At 52.0% G+C, this 20,149-nt stretch overlaps 26 non-coding genes and 1 pseudogene across 26 annotated transcripts; all 27 read right to left on the reverse strand.

The window, feature by feature from the left end:
- Window positions 1–472: 472 nt before the first annotated feature.
- LOC141285958 (U6 spliceosomal RNA) lies at window positions 473–579 on the reverse strand. Its single transcript, XR_012339081.1, has one exon. It is a non-coding gene; the product is annotated as a U6 spliceosomal RNA (small nuclear RNA).
- Window positions 580–1,227: 648 nt separating this feature from the next.
- Window positions 1,228–1,334, reverse strand: LOC141285507 (U6 spliceosomal RNA). Its single transcript, XR_012338635.1, has one exon. It is a non-coding gene; the product is annotated as a U6 spliceosomal RNA (small nuclear RNA).
- Window positions 1,335–1,982: 648 nt separating this feature from the next.
- On the reverse strand, window positions 1,983–2,089 carry LOC141285549 (U6 spliceosomal RNA). The gene has a single exon (XR_012338676.1). It is a non-coding gene; the product is annotated as a U6 spliceosomal RNA (small nuclear RNA).
- Window positions 2,090–2,737: 648 nt separating this feature from the next.
- On the reverse strand, window positions 2,738–2,844 carry LOC141285959 (U6 spliceosomal RNA). The gene has a single exon (XR_012339082.1). It is a non-coding gene; the product is annotated as a U6 spliceosomal RNA (small nuclear RNA).
- Window positions 2,845–3,492: 648 nt separating this feature from the next.
- Window positions 3,493–3,599, reverse strand: LOC141285960 (U6 spliceosomal RNA). The gene has a single exon (XR_012339083.1). It is a non-coding gene; the product is annotated as a U6 spliceosomal RNA (small nuclear RNA).
- A 648-nt stretch (window positions 3,600–4,247) lies between these two features.
- LOC141286085 (U6 spliceosomal RNA) lies at window positions 4,248–4,354 on the reverse strand. Its single transcript, XR_012339209.1, has one exon. It is a non-coding gene; the product is annotated as a U6 spliceosomal RNA (small nuclear RNA).
- Window positions 4,355–5,002: 648 nt separating this feature from the next.
- On the reverse strand, window positions 5,003–5,109 carry LOC141285961 (U6 spliceosomal RNA). The gene has a single exon (XR_012339085.1). It is a non-coding gene; the product is annotated as a U6 spliceosomal RNA (small nuclear RNA).
- Window positions 5,110–5,756: 647 nt separating this feature from the next.
- Window positions 5,757–5,863, reverse strand: LOC141285962 (U6 spliceosomal RNA). The gene has a single exon (XR_012339086.1). It is a non-coding gene; the product is annotated as a U6 spliceosomal RNA (small nuclear RNA).
- Window positions 5,864–6,511: 648 nt separating this feature from the next.
- Window positions 6,512–6,618, reverse strand: LOC141285550 (U6 spliceosomal RNA). Its single transcript, XR_012338677.1, has one exon. It is a non-coding gene; the product is annotated as a U6 spliceosomal RNA (small nuclear RNA).
- A 648-nt stretch (window positions 6,619–7,266) lies between these two features.
- On the reverse strand, window positions 7,267–7,373 carry LOC141285963 (U6 spliceosomal RNA). Its single transcript, XR_012339087.1, has one exon. It is a non-coding gene; the product is annotated as a U6 spliceosomal RNA (small nuclear RNA).
- Window positions 7,374–8,021: 648 nt separating this feature from the next.
- Window positions 8,022–8,128, reverse strand: LOC141285964 (U6 spliceosomal RNA). Its single transcript, XR_012339088.1, has one exon. It is a non-coding gene; the product is annotated as a U6 spliceosomal RNA (small nuclear RNA).
- Window positions 8,129–8,776: 648 nt separating this feature from the next.
- Window positions 8,777–8,883, reverse strand: LOC141285551 (U6 spliceosomal RNA). Its single transcript, XR_012338678.1, has one exon. It is a non-coding gene; the product is annotated as a U6 spliceosomal RNA (small nuclear RNA).
- Window positions 8,884–9,531: 648 nt separating this feature from the next.
- On the reverse strand, window positions 9,532–9,638 carry LOC141285965 (U6 spliceosomal RNA). The gene has a single exon (XR_012339089.1). It is a non-coding gene; the product is annotated as a U6 spliceosomal RNA (small nuclear RNA).
- Window positions 9,639–10,286: 648 nt separating this feature from the next.
- LOC141285499 (U6 spliceosomal RNA) lies at window positions 10,287–10,387 on the reverse strand (annotated as a pseudogene).
- A 315-nt stretch (window positions 10,388–10,702) lies between these two features.
- Window positions 10,703–10,809, reverse strand: LOC141285518 (U6 spliceosomal RNA). The gene has a single exon (XR_012338646.1). It is a non-coding gene; the product is annotated as a U6 spliceosomal RNA (small nuclear RNA).
- Window positions 10,810–11,356: 547 nt separating this feature from the next.
- Window positions 11,357–11,463, reverse strand: LOC141285966 (U6 spliceosomal RNA). Its single transcript, XR_012339090.1, has one exon. It is a non-coding gene; the product is annotated as a U6 spliceosomal RNA (small nuclear RNA).
- A 648-nt stretch (window positions 11,464–12,111) lies between these two features.
- On the reverse strand, window positions 12,112–12,218 carry LOC141285969 (U6 spliceosomal RNA). Its single transcript, XR_012339092.1, has one exon. It is a non-coding gene; the product is annotated as a U6 spliceosomal RNA (small nuclear RNA).
- Window positions 12,219–12,866: 648 nt separating this feature from the next.
- Window positions 12,867–12,973, reverse strand: LOC141285970 (U6 spliceosomal RNA). Its single transcript, XR_012339093.1, has one exon. It is a non-coding gene; the product is annotated as a U6 spliceosomal RNA (small nuclear RNA).
- Window positions 12,974–13,621: 648 nt separating this feature from the next.
- Window positions 13,622–13,728, reverse strand: LOC141286070 (U6 spliceosomal RNA). The gene has a single exon (XR_012339193.1). It is a non-coding gene; the product is annotated as a U6 spliceosomal RNA (small nuclear RNA).
- A 648-nt stretch (window positions 13,729–14,376) lies between these two features.
- Window positions 14,377–14,483, reverse strand: LOC141285971 (U6 spliceosomal RNA). Its single transcript, XR_012339094.1, has one exon. It is a non-coding gene; the product is annotated as a U6 spliceosomal RNA (small nuclear RNA).
- A 648-nt stretch (window positions 14,484–15,131) lies between these two features.
- Window positions 15,132–15,238, reverse strand: LOC141285972 (U6 spliceosomal RNA). Its single transcript, XR_012339096.1, has one exon. It is a non-coding gene; the product is annotated as a U6 spliceosomal RNA (small nuclear RNA).
- Window positions 15,239–15,886: 648 nt separating this feature from the next.
- Window positions 15,887–15,993, reverse strand: LOC141285973 (U6 spliceosomal RNA). The gene has a single exon (XR_012339097.1). It is a non-coding gene; the product is annotated as a U6 spliceosomal RNA (small nuclear RNA).
- Window positions 15,994–16,641: 648 nt separating this feature from the next.
- Window positions 16,642–16,748, reverse strand: LOC141286071 (U6 spliceosomal RNA). The gene has a single exon (XR_012339195.1). It is a non-coding gene; the product is annotated as a U6 spliceosomal RNA (small nuclear RNA).
- Window positions 16,749–17,396: 648 nt separating this feature from the next.
- Window positions 17,397–17,503, reverse strand: LOC141285974 (U6 spliceosomal RNA). The gene has a single exon (XR_012339098.1). It is a non-coding gene; the product is annotated as a U6 spliceosomal RNA (small nuclear RNA).
- Window positions 17,504–18,151: 648 nt separating this feature from the next.
- On the reverse strand, window positions 18,152–18,254 carry LOC141285574 (U6 spliceosomal RNA). The gene has a single exon (XR_012338700.1). It is a non-coding gene; the product is annotated as a U6 spliceosomal RNA (small nuclear RNA).
- A 652-nt stretch (window positions 18,255–18,906) lies between these two features.
- On the reverse strand, window positions 18,907–19,013 carry LOC141285975 (U6 spliceosomal RNA). Its single transcript, XR_012339099.1, has one exon. It is a non-coding gene; the product is annotated as a U6 spliceosomal RNA (small nuclear RNA).
- Window positions 19,014–19,661: 648 nt separating this feature from the next.
- Window positions 19,662–19,768, reverse strand: LOC141285976 (U6 spliceosomal RNA). The gene has a single exon (XR_012339100.1). It is a non-coding gene; the product is annotated as a U6 spliceosomal RNA (small nuclear RNA).
- Window positions 19,769–20,149: the final 381 nt, after the last annotated feature.

The following is a 20,149-nucleotide window of genomic DNA, read 5'->3' on the forward strand; positions in this document are numbered from 1 at the left end:
CTATTATTTTAGCAGAAGAACTTTCAAACAAATGCAATGCCAGTCACGGGCTGGCCTTACGGCTTTTGGACGTTTCGACCGGCGGGCAGCAAAGGGTCAGGATAAGCGGACTCTGACCGGGCGCACGCCATGCATCTCTTGGCATCTCCACAAGGTGGCGTAGTGTCACCAATTCTCTTCTTAATTACTATAAGGAAGCGTTGAAGTGCTCAGGCTAATTGCATTGTGGTTATAAGCGCAGAAGACACACTTCTCCTCGCCCTGCTCTCAAGCTCGGAGTATGACGACAGCCATGTGCTTCGTGAGTTTGTCACGTGGTGTGATGGAGCTGGGCCGCAATGAAATATCTCTAAAACGCTTTGAGATGGTGAGGGTGTCTGGCGATTTAGAACAAAAACGCTCCCACGCTGAAACCTGCGTATACTCACCACACGAGGGCCCACCGAGCAGAGGAGCGCAAATGTCGCAAGCCAAAAATATGGAGCGCTTCACGGATTTGCGTGTCATCCTTTCGCAGGGGCCATGCTAATCTTCTCTGTATCGATCCAATTTTAGTATATGTGCCGCCGTGGCGAGCACAGGACTGCTGGCCCGCTCGAGGTATCTGTACCCCTCGGGTCCCTGCGAGCTCTCGCCAAGGTGGTAGGGTCCAGCGAGCCAAAGCTGCAGTCAGTTAAGGAAACGAACGGCACTTGGATCATTCTACCGAGGGGAGCTGTCTGTTGATTTGTCTTGACCATCTGACACAATGCATCCTATTATTTTAGCAGAAGAACTTTCAAACAAATGCAGTGCCAGTCACGGGCTGGCCTTACGGCTTTTGGACTTTTCGACCGGCGGGCAGCAAAGGGTCAGGATAAGCGGACTCTGACCGGGCGCACGCCATGCATCTCTTGGCATCTCCACAAGGTGGCGTACTGTCACCGATTCTCTTCTTAATTTCTATAAGGGAGCGTTGAAGTGCTCAGGCTAATTGCCATGTGTTTATAAGCGCAGAAGACACACTTCTCCTCGCCCTGCTCTCAAGCTCGGAGTATGACGACAGCCATGTGCTTCGTGAGTTTGTCGCGTGGTGTGATGGAGCTGGGCCGCAATGAAATATCTCTAAAACGTTTTGAGATGGTGAGGGTGTCTGGCGATTTAGAACTAAAACGCTCCCACGCTGAAACATGCGTATACTTACCACACGAGGGCCCACCGAGCAGAGGAGCGCAAATGTCGCAAGCCAAAAATATGGAGCGCTTCACGGATTTGCGTGTCATCCTTTCGCAGGGGCCATGCTAATCTTCTCTGTATCGATCCAATTTTAGTATATGTGCCGCCGTGGCGAGTACAAGACTGCTGGCCCGCTCGAGGTATCTGTACCCCTCGGGTTCCTGCGAGCTCTCGCCAAGGTGGTAGGGCCCAGCGAGCCAAGGCTGCAGTCAGTTAAGGAAACGAACGGCACTTGGATCATTCTACCGAGGGGAGCTGTCTGTTGATTTGTCTTGACCATCTGACACAATGCATCCTATTATTTTAGCAGAAGAACTTTCAAACAAATGCAGTGCCAGTCACGGGCTGGCCTTACGGCTTTTGGACTTTTCGACCGGCGGGCAGCAAAGGGTCAGGATAAGCGGACTCTGACCGGGCGCACGCCATGCATCTCTTGGCATCTCCACAAGGTGGCGTACTGTCACCGATTCTCTTCTTAATTTCTATGAGGGAGCGTTGAAGTGCTCAGGCTAATTGCATTGTGGTTATAAGCGCAGAAGACACACTTCTCCTCGCCCTGCTCTCAAGCTCGGAGTATGACGACAGCCATGTGCTTCGTGAGTTTGTCGCGTGGTGTGATGGAGCTGGGCTGCAATGAAATATCTCTAAAACGCTTTGAGATGGTGAGGGTGTCTGGCGATTTAGAACAAAAACGCTCCCACGCTGAAACCTGCATATACTTACCACACGAGGGCCCACCGAGCAGAGGAGCGCAAATGTCGCAAGCCAAAAATATGGAGCGCTTCACGGATTTGCGTGTCATCCTTTCGCAGGGGCCATGCTAATCTTCTCTGTATCGATCCAATTTTAGTATATGTGCCGCCGTGGCGAGCAAAAGGTTGCTGGCCCGCTCGAGGTATCTGTACCCCTCTGGTCCCTGCGAGCTCTCGCCAAGGTGGTAGGGCCCATCGAGCTAAAGCTGCAGTCAGTTAAGGAAACGAACGGCACTTGGATCATTCTACCGAGGGGAGCTGTCTGTTGATTTGTCTTGACCATCTGACACAATGCATCCTATTATTTTAGCAGAAGAACTTTCAAACAAATGCAATGCCAGTCACGGGCTGGCCTTACGGCTTTTGGACGTTTCGACCGGCGGGCAGCAAAGGGTCAGGATAAGCGGACTCTGACCGGGCGCACGCCATGCATCTCTTGGCATCTCCACAAGGTGGCGTAGTGTCACCAATTCTCTTCTTAATTACTATAAGGAAGCGTTGAAGTGCTCAGGCTAATTGCATTGTGGTTATAAGCGCAGAAGACACACTTCTCCTCGCCCTGCTCTCAAGCTCGGAGTATGACGACAGCCATGTGCTTCGTGAGTTTGTCGCGTGGTGTGATGGAGCTGGGCCGCAATGAAATATCTCTAAAACGCTTTGAGATGGTGAGGGTGTGTGGCGATTTAGAACAAAAACGCTCCCACGCTGAAACCTGCGTATACTTACCACACGAGGGCCCACCGAGCAGAGGAGCGCAATTGTAGCAAGCCAAAAATATGGAGCGCTTCACGGATTTGCGTGTCATCCTTTCGCAGGGGCCATGCTAATCTTCTCTGTATCGATCCAATTTTAGTATATGTGCCGCCGTGGCGAGCACAAGCCGGCTGGCCCGCTCGAGGTATCTGTACCCCTCGGGTCCCTGCGAGCTCTCGCCAAGGTGGTAGGGCCCAGCGAGCCAAAGCTGCAGTCAGTTAAGGAAACGAACGGCACTTGGATCATTCTACCGAGGGGAGCTGTCTGTTGATTTGTCTTGACCATCTGACACAATGCATCCTATTATTTTAGCAGAAGAACTTTCAAACAAATGCAATGCCAGTCACGGGCTGGCCTTACGGCTTTTGGACTTTTCGACCGGCGGGCAGCAAAGGGTCAGGATAAGCGGACTCTGACCGGGCGCACGCCATGCATCTCTTGGCATCTCCACAAGGTGGCGTACTGTCACCGATTCTCTTCTTAATTTCTATAAGGGAGTGTTGAAGTGCTCAGGCTAATTGCATTGTGGTTATAAGCGCAGAAGACACACTTCTCCTCGCCCTGCTCTCAAGCTCGGAGTATGACGACAGCCATGTGCTTCGTGAGTTTGTCGCGTGGTGTGATGGAGCTGGGCCGCAATGAAATATCTCTAAAACGCTTTGAGATGGTGAGGGTGTGTGGCGATTTAGAACAAAAACGCTCCCACGCTGAAACCTGCGTATACTCACCACACGAGGGCCCACCGAGCAGAGGAGCGCAAATGTCGCAAGCCAAAAATATGGAGCGCTTCACGGATTTGCGTGTCATCCTTTCGCAGGGGCCATGCTAATCTTCTCTGTATCGATCCAATTTTAGTATATGTGCCGCCGTGGCGAGCACAGGACTGCTGGCCCGCTCGAGGTATCTGTACCCCTCGGGTCCCTGCGAGCTCTCGCCAAGGTGGTAGGGTCCAGCGAGCCAAAGCTGCAGTCAGTTAAGGAAACGAACGGCACTTGGATCATTCTACCGAGGGGAGCTGTCTGTTGATTTGTCTTGACCATCTGACACAATGCATCCTATTATTTTAGCAGAAGAACTTTCAAACAAATGCAATGCCAGTCACGGGCTGGCCTTAAGGCTTTTGGACTTTTCGACCGGCGGGCAGCAAAGGGTCAGGATAAGCGGACTCTGACCGGGCGCACGCCATGCATCTCTTGGCATCTCCACAAGGTGGCGTACTGTCACCGATTCTCTTCTTAATTTCTATAAGGGAGCGTTGAAGTGCTCAGGCTAATTGCATTGTGGTTATAAGCGCAGAAGACACACTTCTCCTCGCCCTGCTCTCAAGCTCGGAGTATGACGACAGCCATGTGCTTCGTGAGTTTGTCACGTGGTGTGATGGAGCTGGGCCGCAATGAAATATCTCTAAAACGCTTTGAGATGGTGAGGGTGTCTGGCGATTTAGAACAAAAACGCTCCCACGCTGAAACCTGCGTATACTCACCACACGAGGGCCCACCGAGCAGAGGAGCGCAAATGTCGCAAGCCAAAAATATGGAGCGCTTCACGGATTTGCGTGTCATCCTTTCGCAGGGGCCATGCTAATCTTCTCTGTATCGGTCCAATTTTAGTATATGTGCCGCCGTGGCGAGCACAGGACTGCTGGCCCGCTCGAGGTATCTGTACCCCTCGGGTCCCTGCGAGCTCTCGCCAAGGTGGTAGGGTCCAGCGAGCCAAAGCTGCAGTCAGTTAAGGAAACGAACGGCACTTGGATCATTCTACCGAGGGGAGCTGTCTGTTGATTTGTCTTGACCATCTGACACAATGCATCCTATTATTTTAGCAGAAGAACTTTCAAACAAATGCAGTGCCAGTCACGGGCTGGCCTTACGGCTTTTGGACTTTTCGACCGGCGGGCAGCAAAGGGTCAGGATAAGCGGACTCTGACCGGGCGCACGCCATGCATCTCTTGGCATCTCCACAAGGTGGCGTACTGTCACCGATTCTCTTCTTAATTTCTATAAGGGAGCGTTGAAGTGCTCAGGCTAATTGCCATGTGTTTATAAGCGCAGAAGACACACTTCTCCTCGCCCTGCTCTCAAGCTCGGAGTATGACGACAGCCATGTGCTTCGTGAGTTTGTCGCGTGGTGTGATGGAGCTGGGCCGCAATGAAATATCTCTAAAACGTTTTGAGATGGTGAGGGTGTCTGGCGATTTAGAACTAAAACGCTCCCACGCTGAAACATGCGTATACTTACCACACGAGGGCCCACCGAGCAGAGGAGCGCAAATGTCGCAAGCCAAAAATATGGAGCGCTTCACGGATTTGCGTGTCATCCTTTCGCAGGGGCCATGCTAATCTTCTCTGTATCGATCCAATTTTAGTATATGTGCCGCCGTGGCGAGCACAAGACTGCTGGCCCGCTCGAGGTATCTGTACCCCTCGGGTTCCTGCGAGCTCTCGCCAAGGTGGTAGGGCCCAGCGAGCCAAGGCTGCAGTCAGTTAAGGAAACGAACGGCACTTGGATCATTCTACCGAGGGGAGCTGTCTGTTGATTTGTCTTGACCATCTGACACAATGCATCCTATTATTTTAGCAGAAGAACTTTCAAACAAATGCAGTGCCAGTCACGGCTGGCCTTACGGCTTTTGGACTTTTCGACCGGCGGGCAGCAAAGGGTCAGGATAAGCGGACTCTGACCGGGCGCACGCCATGCATCTCTTGGCATCTCCACAAGGTGGCGTACTGTCACCGATTCTCTTCTTAATTTCTATGAGGGAGCGTTGAAGTGCTCAGGCTAATTGCCATGTGGTTATAAGCGCAGAAGACACACTTCTCCTCGCCCTGCTCTCAAGCTCGGAGTATGACGACAGCCATGTGCTTCGTGAGTTTGTCGCGTGGTGTGATGGAGCTGGGCTGCAATGAAATATCTCTAAAACGCTTTGAGATGGTGAGGGTGTCTGGCGATTTAGAACAAAAACGCTCCCACGCTGAAACCTGCATATACTTACCACACGAGGGCCCACCGAGCAGAGGAGCGCAAATGTCGCAAGCCAAAAATATGGAGCGCTTCACGGATTTGCGTGTCATCCTTTCGCAGGGGCCATGCTAATCTTCTCTGTATCGATCCAATTTTAGTATATGTGCCGCCGTGGCGAGCACAAGACTGCTGGCCCGCTCGAGGTATCTGTACCCCTCGGGTTCCTGCGAGCTCTCGCCAAGGTGGTAGGGCCCAGCGAGCCAAGGCTGCAGTCAGTTAAGGAAACGAACGGCACTTGGATCATTCTACCGAGGGGAGCTGTCTGTTGATTTGTCTTGACCATCTGACACAATGCATCCTATTATTTTAGCAGAAGAACTTTCAAACAAATGCAGTGCCAGTCACGGGCTGGCCTTACGGCTTTTGGACTTTTCGACCGGCGGACAGCAAAGGGTCAGGATAAGCGGACTCTGACCGGGCGCACGCCATGCATCTCTTGGCATCTCCACAAGGTGGCGTACTGTCACCGATTCTCTTCTTAATTTCTATGAGGGAGCGTTGAAGTGCTCAGGCTAATTGCATTGTGGTTATAAGCGCAGAAGACACACTTCTCCTCGCCCTGCTCTCAAGCTCGGAGTATGACGACAGCCATGTGCTTCGTGAGTTTGTCGCGTGGTGTGATGGAGCTGGGCTGCAATGAAATATCTCTAAAATGCTTTGAGATGGTGAGGGTGTCTGGCGATTTAGAACAAAAACGCTCCCACGCTGAAACCTGCATATACTTACCACACGAGGGCCCACCGAGCAGAGGAGCGCAAATGTCGCAAGCCAAAAATATGGAGCGCTTCACGGATTTGCGTGTCATCCTTTCGCAGGGGCCATGCTAATCTTCTCTGTATCGATCCAATTTTAGTATATGTGCCGCCGTGGCGAGCAAAAGATTGCTGGCCCGCTCGAGGTATCTGTACCCCTCTGGTCCCTGCGAGCTCTCGCCAAGGTGGTAGGGCCCATCGAGCTAAAGCTGCAGTCAGTTAAGGAAACGAACGGCACTTGGATCATTCTACCGAGGGGAGCTGTCTGTTGATTTGTCTTGACCATCTGACACAATGCATCCTATTATTTTAGCAGAAGAACTTTCAAACAAATGCAATGCCAGTCACGGGCTGGCCTTACGGCTTTTGGACGTTTCGACCGGCGGGCAGCAAAGGGTCAGGATAAGCGGACTCTGACCGGGCGCACGCCATGCATCTCTTGGCATCTCCACAAGGTGGCGTAGTGTCACCAATTCTCTTCTTAATTACTATAAGGAAGCGTTGAAGTGCTCAGGCTAATTGCATTGTGGTTATAAGCGCAGAAGACACACTTCTCCTCGCCCTGCTCTCAAGCTCGGAGTATGACGACAGCCATGTGCTTCGTGAGTTTGTCGCGTGGTGTGATGGAGCTGGGCCGCAATGAAATATCTCTAAAACGCTTTGAGATGGTGAGGGTGTGTGGCGATTTAGAACAAAAACGCTCCCACGCTGAAACCTGCGTATACTTACCACACGAGGGCCCACCGAGCAGAGGAGCGCAATTGTAGCAAGCCAAAAATATGGAGCGCTTCACGGATTTGCGTGTCATCCTTTCGCAGGGGCCATGCTAATCTTCTCTGTATCGATCCAATTTTAGTATATGTGCCGCCGTGGCGAGCACAAGCCGGCTGGCCCGCTCGAGGTATCTGTACTCCTCGGGTCCCTGCGAGCTCTCGCCAAGGTGGTAGGGCCCAGCGAGCCAAAGCTGCAGTCAGTTAAGGAAACGAACGGCACTTGGATCATTCTACCGAGGGGAGCTGTCTGTTGATTTGTCTTGACCATCTGACACAATGCATCCTATTATTTTAGCGGAAGAACTTTCAAACAAATGCAATGCCAGTCACGGGCTGGCCTTACGGCTTTTGGACTTTTCGACTGGCGGGCAGCAAAGGGTCAGGATAAGCGGACTCTGACCGGGCGCACGCCATGCATCTCTTGGCATCTCCACAAGGTGGCGTACTGTCACCAATTCTCTTCTTAATTTCTATAAGGGAGTGTTGAAGTGCTCAGGCTAATTGCATTGTGGTTATAAGCGCAGAAGACACACTTCTCCTCGCCCTGCTCTCAAGCTCGGAGTATGACGACAGCCATGTGCTTCGTGAGTTTGTCGCGTGGTGTGATGGAGCTGGGCCGCAATGAAATATCTCTAAAACGCTTTGAGATGGTGAGGGTGTGTGGCGATTTAGAACAAAAACGCTCCCACGCTGAAACCTGCGTATACTTACCACACGAGGGCCCACCGAGCAGAGGAGCGCAATTGTAGCAAGCCAAAAATATGGAGCGCTTCACGGATTTGCGTGTCATCCTTTCGCAGGGGCCATGCTAATCTTCTCTGTATCGATCCAATTTTAGTATATGTGCCGCCGTGGCGAGCACAAGCCGGCTGGCCCGCTCGAGGTATCTGTACTCCTCGGGTCCCTGCGAGCTCTCGCCAAGGTGGTAGGGCCCAGCGAGCCAAAGCTGCAGTCAGTTAAGGAAACGAACGGCACTTGGATCATTCTACCGAGGGGAGCTGTCTGTTGATTTGTCTTGACCATCTGACACAATGCATCCTATTATTTTAGCAGAAGAACTTTCAAACAAATGCAATGCCAGTCACGGGCTGGCCTTACGGCTTTTGGACTTTTCGACCGGCGGGCAGCAAAGGGTCAGGATAAGCGGACTCTGACCGGGCGCACGCCATGCATCTCTTGGCATCTCCACAAGGTGGCGTACTGTCACCGATTCTCTTCTTAATTTCTATGAGGGAGCGTTGAAGTGCTCAGGCTAATTGCATTGTGGTTATAAGCGCAGAAGACACACTTCTCCTCGCCCTGCTCTCAAGCTCGGAGTATGACGACAGCCATGTGCTTCGTGAGTTTGTCGCGTGGTGTGATGGAGCTGGGCTGCAATGAAATATCTCTAAAACGCTTTGAGATGGTGAGGGTGTCTGGCGATTTAGAACAAAAACGCTCCCACGCTGAAACCTGCATATACTTACCACACGAGGGCCCACCGAGCAGAGGAGCGCAAATGTCGCAAGCCAAAAATATGGAGCGCTTCACGGATTTGCGTGTCATCCTTTCGCAGGGGCCATGCTAATCTTCTCTGTATCGATCCAATTTTAGTATATGTGCCGCCGTGGCGAGCAAAAGATTGCTGGCCCGCTCGAGGTATCTGTACCCCTCTGGTCCCTGCGAGCTCTCGCCAAGGTGGTAGGGCCCATCGAGCTAAAGCTGCAGTCAGTTAAGGAAACGAACGGCACTTGGATCATTCTACCGAGGGGAGCTGTCTGTTGATTTGTCTTGACCATCTGACACAATGCATCCTATTATTTTAGCAGAAGAACTTTCAAACAAATGCAGTGCCAGTCACGGGCTGGCCTTACGGCTTTTGGACGTTTCGACCGGCGGGCAGCAAAGGGTCAGGATAAGCGGACTCTGACCGGGCGCACGCCATGCATCTCTTGGCATCTCCACAAGGTGGCGTACTGTCACCGATTCTCTTCTTAATTTCTATAAGGGAGCGTTGAAGTGCTCAGGCTAATTGCCATGTGTTTATAAGCGCAGAAGACACACTTCTCCTCGCCCTGCTCTCAAGCTCGGAGTATGACGACAGCCATGTGCTTCGTGAGTTTGTCGCGTGGTGTGATGGAGCTGGGCCGCAATGAAATATCTCTAAAACGTTTTGAGATGGTGAGGGTGTCTGGCGATTTAGAACTAAAACGCTCCCACGCTGAAACATGCGTATACTTACCACACGAGGGCCCACCGAGCAGAGGAGCGCAAATGTCGCAAGCCAAAAATATGGAGCGCTTCACGGATTTGCGTGTCATCCTTTCGCAGGGGCCATGCTAATCTTCTCTGTATCGATCCAATTTTAGTATATGTGCCGCCGTGGCGAGCACAAGACTGCTGGCCCGCTCGAGGTATCTGTACCCCTCGGGTTCCTGCGAGCTCTCGCCAAGGTGGTAGGGCCCAGCGAGCCAAGGCTGCAGTCAGTTAAGGAAACGAACGGCACTTGGATCATTCTACCGAGGGGAGCTGTCTGTTGATTTGTCTTGACCATCTGACACAATGCATCCTATTATTTTAGCAGAAGAACTTTCAAACAAATGCAGTGCCAGTCACGGGCTGGCCTTACGGCTTTTGGACTTTTCGACCGGCGGGCAGCAAAGGGTCAGGATAAGCGGACTCTGACCGGGCGCACGCCATGCATCTCTTGGCATCTCCACAAGGTGGCGTACTGTCACCGATTCTCTTCTTAATTTCTATGAGGGAGCGTTGAAGTGCTCAGGCTAATTGCATTGTGGTTATAAGCGCAGAAGACACACTTCTCCTCGCCCTGCTCTCAAGCTCGGAGTATGACGACAGCCATGTGCTTCGTGAGTTTGTCGCGTGGTGTGATGGAGCTGGGCTGCAATGAAATATCTCTAAAACGCTTTGAGATGGTGAGGGTGTCTGGCGATTTAGAACAAAAACGCTCCCACGCTGAAACCTGCATATACTTACCACACGAGGGCCCACCGAGCAGAGGAGCGCAAATGTCGCAAGCCAAAAATATGGAGCGCTTCACGGATTTGCGTGTCATCCTTTCGCAGGGGCCATGCTAATCTTCTCTGTATCGATCCAATTTTAGTATATGTGTTATGAGCACAGGACTGCTGGCCCGCTCGAGGTATCTGTACCCCTCGGGTCCCTGCGAGCACAGGACTGTGTTGCATTGTGGTTATAAGCGCAGAAGACACACTTCTCCTCGCCCTGCTCTCAAGCTCGGAGTATGACGACAGCCATGTGCTTCGTGAGTTTGTCACGTGGTGTGATGGAGCTGGGCCGCAATGAAATATCTCTAAAACGCTTTGAGATGGTGAGGGTGTCTGGCGATTTAGAACAAAAACGCTCCCACGCTGAAACCTGCGTATACTTACCACACGAGGGCCCACCGAGCAGAGGAGCGCAAATGTCGCAGGACAAAAATCTGGAGCGCTTCACGGATTTGCGTGTCATCCTTTCACAGGGGCCATGCTAATCTTCTCTGTATCGATCCAATTTTAGCATATGTGCCGCCGTGGCGAGCACAAGACTGCCGGCCCGCTCGAGGTATCTGTACCCCTCGGGTCCCTGCGAGCTCTCGCCAAGGTGGTAGGGCCCAGCGAGCCAAAGCTGCAGTCATTTAAGGAAACAAATGCAATGCCAGTCACGGGCTGGCCTTACGGCTTTTGGACTTTTCGACCGGCGGGCAGCAAAGGATCAGGATAAGCGGACTCTGACCGGGCGCACGCCATGCATCTCTTGGCATCTCCACAAGGTGGCGTAGTGTCACCAATTCTCTTCCTAATTACTATAATGAAGCGTTGAAGTGCTCAGGCTAATTGCATTGTGGTTATAAGCGCAGAAGACACACTTCTCCTCGCCCTGCTCTCAAGCTCGGAGTATGACGACAGCCATGTGCTTCGTGAGTTTGTCGCGTGGTGTGATGGAGCTGGGCCGCAATGAAATATCTCTAAAACGCTTTGAGATGGTGAGGGTGTGTGGCGATTTAGAACAAAAACGCTCCCACGCTGAAACCTGCGTATACTTACCACACGAGGGCCCACCGAGCAGAGGAGCGCAATTGTCGCAAGCCAAAAATATGGAGCGCTTCACGGATTTGCGTGTCATCCTTTCGCAGGGGCCATGCTAATCTTCTCTGTATCGATCCAATTTTAGTATATGTGCCGCCGTGGCGAGCACAAGACTGCTGGCCCGCTCGAGGTATCTGTACCCCTCGGGTCCCTGCGAGCTCTCGCCAAGGTGGTAGGGCCCAGCGAGCCAAAGCTGCAGTCAGTTAAGGAAACGAACGGCACTTGGATCGTTCTACCGAGGGGAGCTGTCTGTTGATTTGTCTTGACCATCTGACACAATGCATCCTATTATTTTAGCAGAAGAACTTTCAAACAAATGCAATGACAGTCACGGGCTGGCCTTACGGCTTTTGGACTTTTCGACCGGCGGGCAGCAAAGGGTCAGGATAAGCGGACTCTGACCGGGCGCACGCCATGCATCTCTTGGCATCTCCACAAGGTGGCGTACTGTCACCGATTCTCTTCTTAATTTCTATAAGGGAGCGTTGAAGTGCTCAGGCTAATTGCCATGTGTTTATAAGCGCAGAAGACACACTTCTCCTCGCCCTGCTCTCAAGCTCGGAGTATGACGACAGCTATGTGCTTCGTGAGTTTGTCGCGTGGTGTGATGGAGCTGGGCCGCAATGAAATATCTCTAAAACGCTTTGAGATGGTGAGGGTGTGTGGCGATTTAGAACAAAAACGCTCCCACGCTGAAACCTGCATATACTTACCACACGAGGGCCCACCGAGCAGAGGAGCGCAAATGTAGCAAGCCAAAAATATGGAGCGCTTCACGGATTTGCGTGTCATCCTTTCGCAGGGGCCATGCTAATCTTCTCTGTATCGATCCAATTTTAGTATATGTGCCGCCGTGGCGAGCACAAGATTGCTGGCCCGCTCGAGGTATCTGTACCCCTCGGGTCCCTGCGAGCTCTCGCCAAGGTGGTAGGGCCCAGCGAGCCAAAGCTGCAGTCAGTTAAGGAAACGAACGGCACTTGGATCATTCTACCGAGGGGAGCTGTCTGTTGATTTGTCTTGACCATCCGACACAATGCATCCTATTATTTTAGCAGAAGAACTTTCAAACAAATGCAATGCCAGTCACGGGCTGGCCTTACGGCTTTTGGACGTTTCGACCGGCGGGCAGCAAAGGGTCAGGATAAGCGGACTCTGACCGGGCGCACGCCATGCATCTCTTGGCATCTCCACAAGGTGGCGTAGTGTCACCAATTCTCTTCTTAATTACTATAAGGAAGCGTTGAAGTGCTCAGGCTAATTGCATTGTGGTTATAAGCGCAGAAGACACACTTCTCCTCGCCCTGCTCTCAAGCTCGGAGTATGACGACAGCCATGTGCTTCGTGAGTTTGTCGCGTGGTGTGATGGAGCTGGGCCGCAATGAAATATCTCTAAAACGCTTTGAGATGGTGAGGGTGTGTGGCGATTTAGAACAAAAACGCTCCCACGCTGAAACCTGCGTATACTTACCACACGAGGGCCCACCGAGCAGAGGAGCGCAATTGTCGCAAGCCAAAAATATGGAGCGCTTCACGGATTTGCGTGTCATCCTTTCGCAGGGGCCATGCTAATCTTCTCTGTATCGATCCAATTTTAGTATATGTGCCGCCGTGGCGAGCACAAGACTGCTGGCCCGCTCGAGGTATCTGTACCCCTCGGGTCCCTGCGAGCTCTCGCCAAGGTGGTAGGGCCCAGCGAGCCAAAGCTGCAGTCAGTTAAGGAAACGAACGGCACTTGGATCATTCTACCGAGGGGAGCTGTCTGTTGATTTGTCTTGACCATCTGACACAATGCATCCTATTATTTTAGCAGAAGAACTTTCAAACAAATGCAATGACAGTCACGGGCTGGCCTTACGGCTTTTGGACTTTTCGACCGGCGGGCAGCAAAGGGTCAGGATAAGCGGACTCTGACCGGGCGCACGCCATGCATCTCTTGGCATCTCCACAAGGTGGCGTACTGTCACCGATTCTCTTCTTAATTTCTATAAGGGAGCGTTGAAGTGCTCAGGCTAATTGCCATGTGTTTATAAGCGCAGAAGACACACTTCTCCTCGCCCTGCTCTCAAGCTCGGAGTATGACGACAGCTATGTGCTTCGTGAGTTTGTCGCGTGGTGTGATGGAGCTGGGCCGCAATGAAATATCTCTAAAACGTTTTGAGATGGTGAGGGTGTCTGGCGATTTAGAACAAAAACGCTCCCACGCTGAAACCTGCGTATACTTACCACACGAGGGCCCACCGAGCAGAGGAGCGCAAATGTCGCAAGCCAAAAATATAGAGCGCTTCACGGATTTGCGTGTCATCCTTTCGCAGGGGCCATGCTAATCTTCTCTGTATCGATCCAATTTTAATATATGTGCCGCCGTGGCGAGCACAAGACTGCTGGCCCGCTCGAGGTATCTGTACCCCTCGGGTCCCTGCGAGCTCTCGCCAAGGTGGTAGGGCCCAGCGAGCCAAAGCTGCAGTCAGTTAAGGAAACGAACGGCACTTGGATCATTCTACCGAGGGGAGCTGTCTGTTGATTTGTCTTGACCATCTGACACAATGCATCCTATTATTTTAGCAGAAGAACTTTCAAACAAATGCAGTGCCAGTCACGGGCTGGCCTTACGGCTTTTGGACTTTTCGACCGGCGGGCAGCAAAGGGTCAGGATAAGCGGACTCTGACCGGGCGCACGCCATGCATCTCTTGGCATCTCCACAAGGTGGCGTACTGTCACCGATTCTCTTCTTAATTTCTATAAGGGAGCATTGAAGTGCTCAGGCTAATTGCCATGTGTTTATAAGCGCAGAAGACACACTTCTCCTCGCCCTGCTCTCAAGCTCGGAGTATGACGACAGCTATGTGCTTCGTGAGTTTGTCGCGTGGTGTGATGGAGCTGGGCCGCAATGAAATATCTCTAAAACGTTTTGAGATGGTGAGGGTGTCTGGCGATTTAGAACAAAAACGCTCCCACGCTGAAACCTGCGTATACTTACCACACGAGGGCCCACCGAGCAGAGGAGCACAAATGTCGCAAGCCAAAAATATGGAGCGCTTCACGGATTTGCGTGTCATCCTTTCGCAGGGGCCATGCTAATCTTCTCTGTATCGATCCAATTTTAGTATATGTGCCGCCGTGGCGAGCACAAGATTGCTGGCCCGCTCAAGGTATCTGTACCCCTCGGGTCCCTGCGAGCTCTCGCCAAGGTGGTAGGGCCCAGCGAGCCAAAGCTGCAGTCAGTTAAGGAAACGAACGGCACTTGGATCGTTCTACCAAGGGGAGCTGTCTGTTGATTTGTCTTGACCATCTGACACAATGCATCCTATTATTTTAGCAGAAGAACTTTCAAACAAATGCAATGACAGTCACGGGCTGGCCTTACGGCTTTTGGACTTTTCGACCGGCGGGCAGCAAAGGGTCAGGATAAGCGGACTCTGACCGGGCGCACGCCATGCATCTCTTGGCATCTCCACAAGGTGGCGTACTGTCACCGATTCTCTTCTTAATTTCTATAAGGGAGCGTTGAAGTGCTCAGGCTAATTGCCATGTGTTTATAAGCGCAGAAGACACACTTCTCCTCGCCCTGCTCTCAAGCTCGGAGTATGACGACAGCTATGTGCTTCGTGAGTTTGTCGCGTGGTGTGATGGAGCTGGGCCGCAATGAAATATCTCTAAAACGCTTTGAGATGGTGAGGGTGTGTGGCGATTTAGAACAAAAACGCTCCCACGCTGAAACCTGCATATACTTAGCACACGAGGGCCCACCGAGCAGAGGAGCGCAAATGTAGCAAGCCAAAAATATGGAGCGCTTCACGGATTTGCGTGTCATCCTTTCGCAGGGGCCATGCTAATCTTCTCTGTATCGATCCAATTTTAGTATATGTGCCGCCGTGGCGAGCACAAGATTGCTGGCCCGCTCGAGGTATCTGTACCCCTCGGGTCCCTGCGAGCTCTCGCCAAGGTGGTAGGGCCCAGCGAGCCAAAGCTGCAGTCAGTTAAGGAAACGAACGGCACTTGGATCATTCTACCGAGGGGAGCTGTCTGTTGATTTGTCTTGACCATCCGACACAATGCATCCTATTATTTTAGCAGAAGAACTTTCAAACAAATGCAATGCCAGTCACGGGCTGGCCTTACGGCTTTTGGACGTTTCGACCGGCGGGCAGCAAAGGGTCAGGATAAGCGGACTCTGACCGGGCGCACGCCATGCATCTCTTGGCATCTCCACAAGGTGGCGTAGTGTCACCAATTCTCTTCTTAATTACTATAAGGAAGCGTTGAAGTGCTCAGGCTAATTGCATTGTGGTTATAAGCGCAGAAGACACACTTCTCCTCGCCCTGCTCTCAAGCTCGGAGTATGACGACAGCCATGTGCTTCGTGAGTTTGTCGCGTGGTGTGATGGAGCTGGGCCGCAATGAAATATCTCTAAAACGCTTTGAGATGGTGAGGGTGTGTGGCGATTTAGAACAAAAACGCTCCCACGCTGAAACCTGCGTATACTTACCACACGAGGGCCCACCGAGCAGAGGAGCGCAATTGTCGCAAGCCAAAAATATGGAGCGCTTCACGGATTTGCGTGTCATCCTTTCGCAGGGGCCATGCTAATCTTCTCTGTATCGATCCAATTTTAGTATATGTGCCGCCGTGGCGAGCACAAGACTGCTGGCCCGCTCGAGGTATCTGTACCCCTCGGGTCCCTGCGAGCTCTCGCCAAGGTGGTAGGGCCCAGCGAGCCAAAGCTGCAGTCAGTTAAGGAAACGAACGGCACTTGGATCATTCTACCGAGGGGAGCTGTCTGTTGATTTGTCTTGACCATCTGACACAATGCATCCTATTATTTTAGCAGAAGAACTTTCAAACAAATGCAATGACAGTCACGGGCTGGCCTTACGGCTTTTGGACTTTTCGACCGGCGGGCAGCAAAGGGTCAGGATAAGCGGACTCTGACCGGGCGCACGCCATGCATCTCTTGGCATCTCCACAAGGTGGCGTACTGTCACCGATTCTCTTCTTAATTTCTATAAGGGAGCGTTGAAGTGCTCAGGCTAATTGCCATGTGTTTATAAGCGCAGAAGACACACTTCTCCTCGCCCTGCTCTCAAGCTCGGAGTATGACGACAGCTATGTGCTTCGTGAGTTTGTCGCATGGTGTGATGGAGCTGGGCCGCAATGAAATATCTCTAAAACGTTTTGAGATGGTGAGGGTGTCTGGCGATTTAGAACAAAAACACTCCCACGCTGAAACCTGCGTATACTTACCACACGAGGGCCCACCGAGCAGAGGAGCGCAAATGTCGCAAGCCAAAAATATAGAGCGCTTCACGGATTTGCGTGTCATCCTTTCGCAGGGGCCATGCTAATCTTCTCTGTATCGATCCAATTTTAATATATGTGCCGCCGTGGCGAGCACAAGACTGCTGGCCCGCTCGAGGTATCTGTACCCCTCGGGTCCCTGCGAGCTCTCGCCAAGGTGGTAGGGCCCAGCGAGCCAAAGCTGCAGTCAGTTAAGGAAACGAACGGCACTTGGATCATTCTACCGAGGGGAGCTGTCTGTTGATTTGTCTTGACCATCTGACACAATGCATCCTATTATTTTAGCAGAAGAACTTTCAAACAAATGCAGTGCCAGTCACGGGCTGGCCTTACGGCTTTTGGACTTTTCGACCGGCGGGCAGCAAAGGGTCAGGATAAGCGGACTCTGACCGGGCGCACGCCATGCATCTCTTGGCATCTCCACAAGGTGGCGTACTGTCACCGATTCTCTTCTTAATTTCTATAAGGGAGCATTGAAGTGCTCAGGCTAATTGCCATGTGTTTATAAGCGCAGAAGACACACTTCTCCTCGCCCTGCTCTCAAGCTCGGAGTATGACGACAGCTATGTGCTTCGTGAGTTTGTCGCGTGGTGTGATGAAGCTGGGCCGCAATGAAATATCTCTAAAACGTTTTGAGATGGTGAGGGTGTCTGGCGATTTAGAACAAAAACGCTCCCACGCTGAAACCTGCGTATACTTACCACACGAGGGCCCACCGAGCAGAGGAGCACAAATGTCGCAAGCCAAAAATATGGAGCGCTTCACGGATTTGCGTGTCATCCTTTCGCAGGGGCCATGCTAATCTTCTCTGTATCGATCCAATTTTAGTATATGTGCCGCCGTGGCGAGCACAAGATTGCTGGCCCGCTCGAGGTATCTGTACCCCTCGGGTCCCTGCGAGCTCTCGCCAAGGTGGTAGGGCCCAGCGAGCCAAAGCTGCAGTCAGTTAAGGAAACGAACGGCACTTGGATCGTTCTACCGAGGGGAGCTGTCTGTTGATTTGTCTTGACCATCTGACACAATGCATCCTATTATTTTAGCAGAAGAACTTTCAAACAAATGCAGTGCCAGTCACGGGCTGGCCTTACGGCTTTTGGACTTTTCGACCGGCGGGCAGCAAAGGGTCAGGATAAGCGGACTCTGACCGGGCGCACGCCATGCATCTCTTGGCATCTCCACAAGGTGGCGTACTGTCACCGATTCTCTTCTTAATTTCTATGAGGGAGCGTTGAAGTGCTCAGGCTAATTGCATTGTGGTTATAAGCGCAGAAGACACACTTCTCCTCGCCCTGCTCTCAAGCTCGGAGTATGACGACAGCCATGTGCTTCGTGAGTTTGTCGCGTGGTGTGATGGAGCTGGGCTGCAATGAAATATCTCTAAAACGCTTTGAGATGGTGAGGGTGTCTGGCGATTTAGAACAAAAACGCTCCCACGCTGAAACCTGCATATACTTACCACACGAGGGCCCACCGAGCAGAGGAGCGCAAATGTCGCAAGCCAAAAATATGGAGCGCTTCACGGATTTGCGTGTCATCCTTTCGCAGGGGCCATGCTAATCTACTCTGTATCGATCCAATTTTAGTATATGTGCCGCCGTGGCGAGCAGAAGATTGCTGGCCCGCTCGAGGTATCTGTACCCTTCTGGTCCCTGCGAGCTCTCGCCAAGGTGGTAGGGCCCATCGAGCTAAAGCTGCAGTCAGTTAAGGAAACGAACGGCACTTGGATCATTCTACCGAGGGGAGCTGTCTGTTGATTTGTCTTGACCATCTGACACAATGCATCCTATTATTTTAGCAGAAGAACTTTCAAACAAATGCAATGCCAGTCACGGGCTGGCCTTACGGCTTTTGGACTTTTAGACCGGCGGGCAGCAAAGGGTCAGGATAAGCGGACTCTGACCGGGCGCACGCCATGCATCTCTTGGCATCTCCACAAGGTGGCGTACTGTCACCGATTCTCTTCTTAATTTCTATAAGGGAGTGTTGAAGTGCTCAGGCTAATTGCATTGTGGTTATAAGCGCAGAAGACACACTTCTCCTCGCCCTGCTCTCAAGCTCGGAGTATGACGACAGCCATGTGCTTCGTGAGTTTGTCGCGTGGTGTGATGGAGCTGGGCCGCAATGAAATATCTCTAAAACGCTTTGAGATGGTGAGGGTGTGTGGCGATTTAGAACAAAAACGCTCCCACGCTGAAACCTGCGTATACTCACCACACGAGGGCCCACCGAGCAGAGGAGCGCAAATGTCGCAAGCCAAAAATATGGAGCGCTTCACGGATTTGCGTGTCATCCTTTCGCAGGGGCCATGCTAATCTTCTCTGTATCGATCCAATTTTAGTATATGTGCCGCCGTGGCGAGCACAAGATTGCTGGCCCGCTCAAGGTATCTGTACCCCTCGGGTCCCTGCGAGCTCTCGCCAAGGTGGTAGGGCCCAGCGAGCCAAAGCTGCAGTCAGTTAAGGAAACGAACGGCACTTGGATCGTTCTACCAAGGGGAGCTGTCTGTTGATTTGTCTTGACCATCTGACACAATGCATCCTATTATTTTAGCAGAAGAACTTTCAAACAAATGCAATGACAGTCACGGGCTGGCCTTACGGCTTTTGGACTTTTCGACCGGCGGGCAGCAAAGGGTCAGGATAAGCGGACTCTGACCGGGCGCACGCCATGCATCTCTTGGCATCTCCACAAGGTGGCGTACTGTCACCGATTCTCTTCTTAATTTCTATAAGGGAGCGTTGAAGTGCTCAGGCTAATTGCCATGTGTTTATAAGCGCAGAAGACACACTTCTCCTCGCCCTGCTCTCAAGCTCGGAGTATGACGACAGCTATGTGCTTCGTGAGTTTGTCGCGTGGTGTGATGGAGCTGGGCCGCAATGAAATATCTCTAAAACGCTTTGAGATGGTGAGGGTGTGTGGCGATTTAGAACAAAAACGCTCCCACGCTGAAACCTGCATATACTTACCACACGAGGGCCCACCGAGCAGAGGAGCGCAAATGTAGCAAGCCAAAAATATGGAGCGCTTCACGGATTTGCGTGTCATCCTTTCGCAGGGGCCATGCTAATCTTCTCTGTATCGATCCAATTTTAGTATATGTGCCGCCGTGGCGAGCACAAGATTGCTGGCCCGCTCGAGGTATCTGTACCCCTCGGGTCCCTGCGAGCTCTCGCCAAGGTGGTAGGGCCCAGCGAGCCAAAGCTGCAGTCAGTTAAGGAAACGAACGGCACTTGGATCATTCTACCGAGGGGAGCTGTCTGTTGATTTGTCTTGACCATCCGACACAATGCATCCTATTATTTTAGCAGAAGAACTTTCAAACAAATGCAATGCCAGTCACGGGCTGGCCTTACGGCTTTTGGACGTTTCGACCGGCGGGCAGCAAAGGGTCAGGATAAGCGGACTCTGACCGGGCGCACGCCATGCATCTCTTGGCATCTCCACAAGGTGGCGTAGTGTCACCAATTCTCTTCTTAATTACTATAAGGAAGCGTTGAA

This window comes from Garra rufa, chromosome 14, assembly GCF_049309525.1.
Source record: "Garra rufa chromosome 14, GarRuf1.0, whole genome shotgun sequence".
In the NCBI taxonomy this organism is placed as follows: Eukaryota; Metazoa; Chordata; class Actinopteri; order Cypriniformes; family Cyprinidae; genus Garra; species Garra rufa.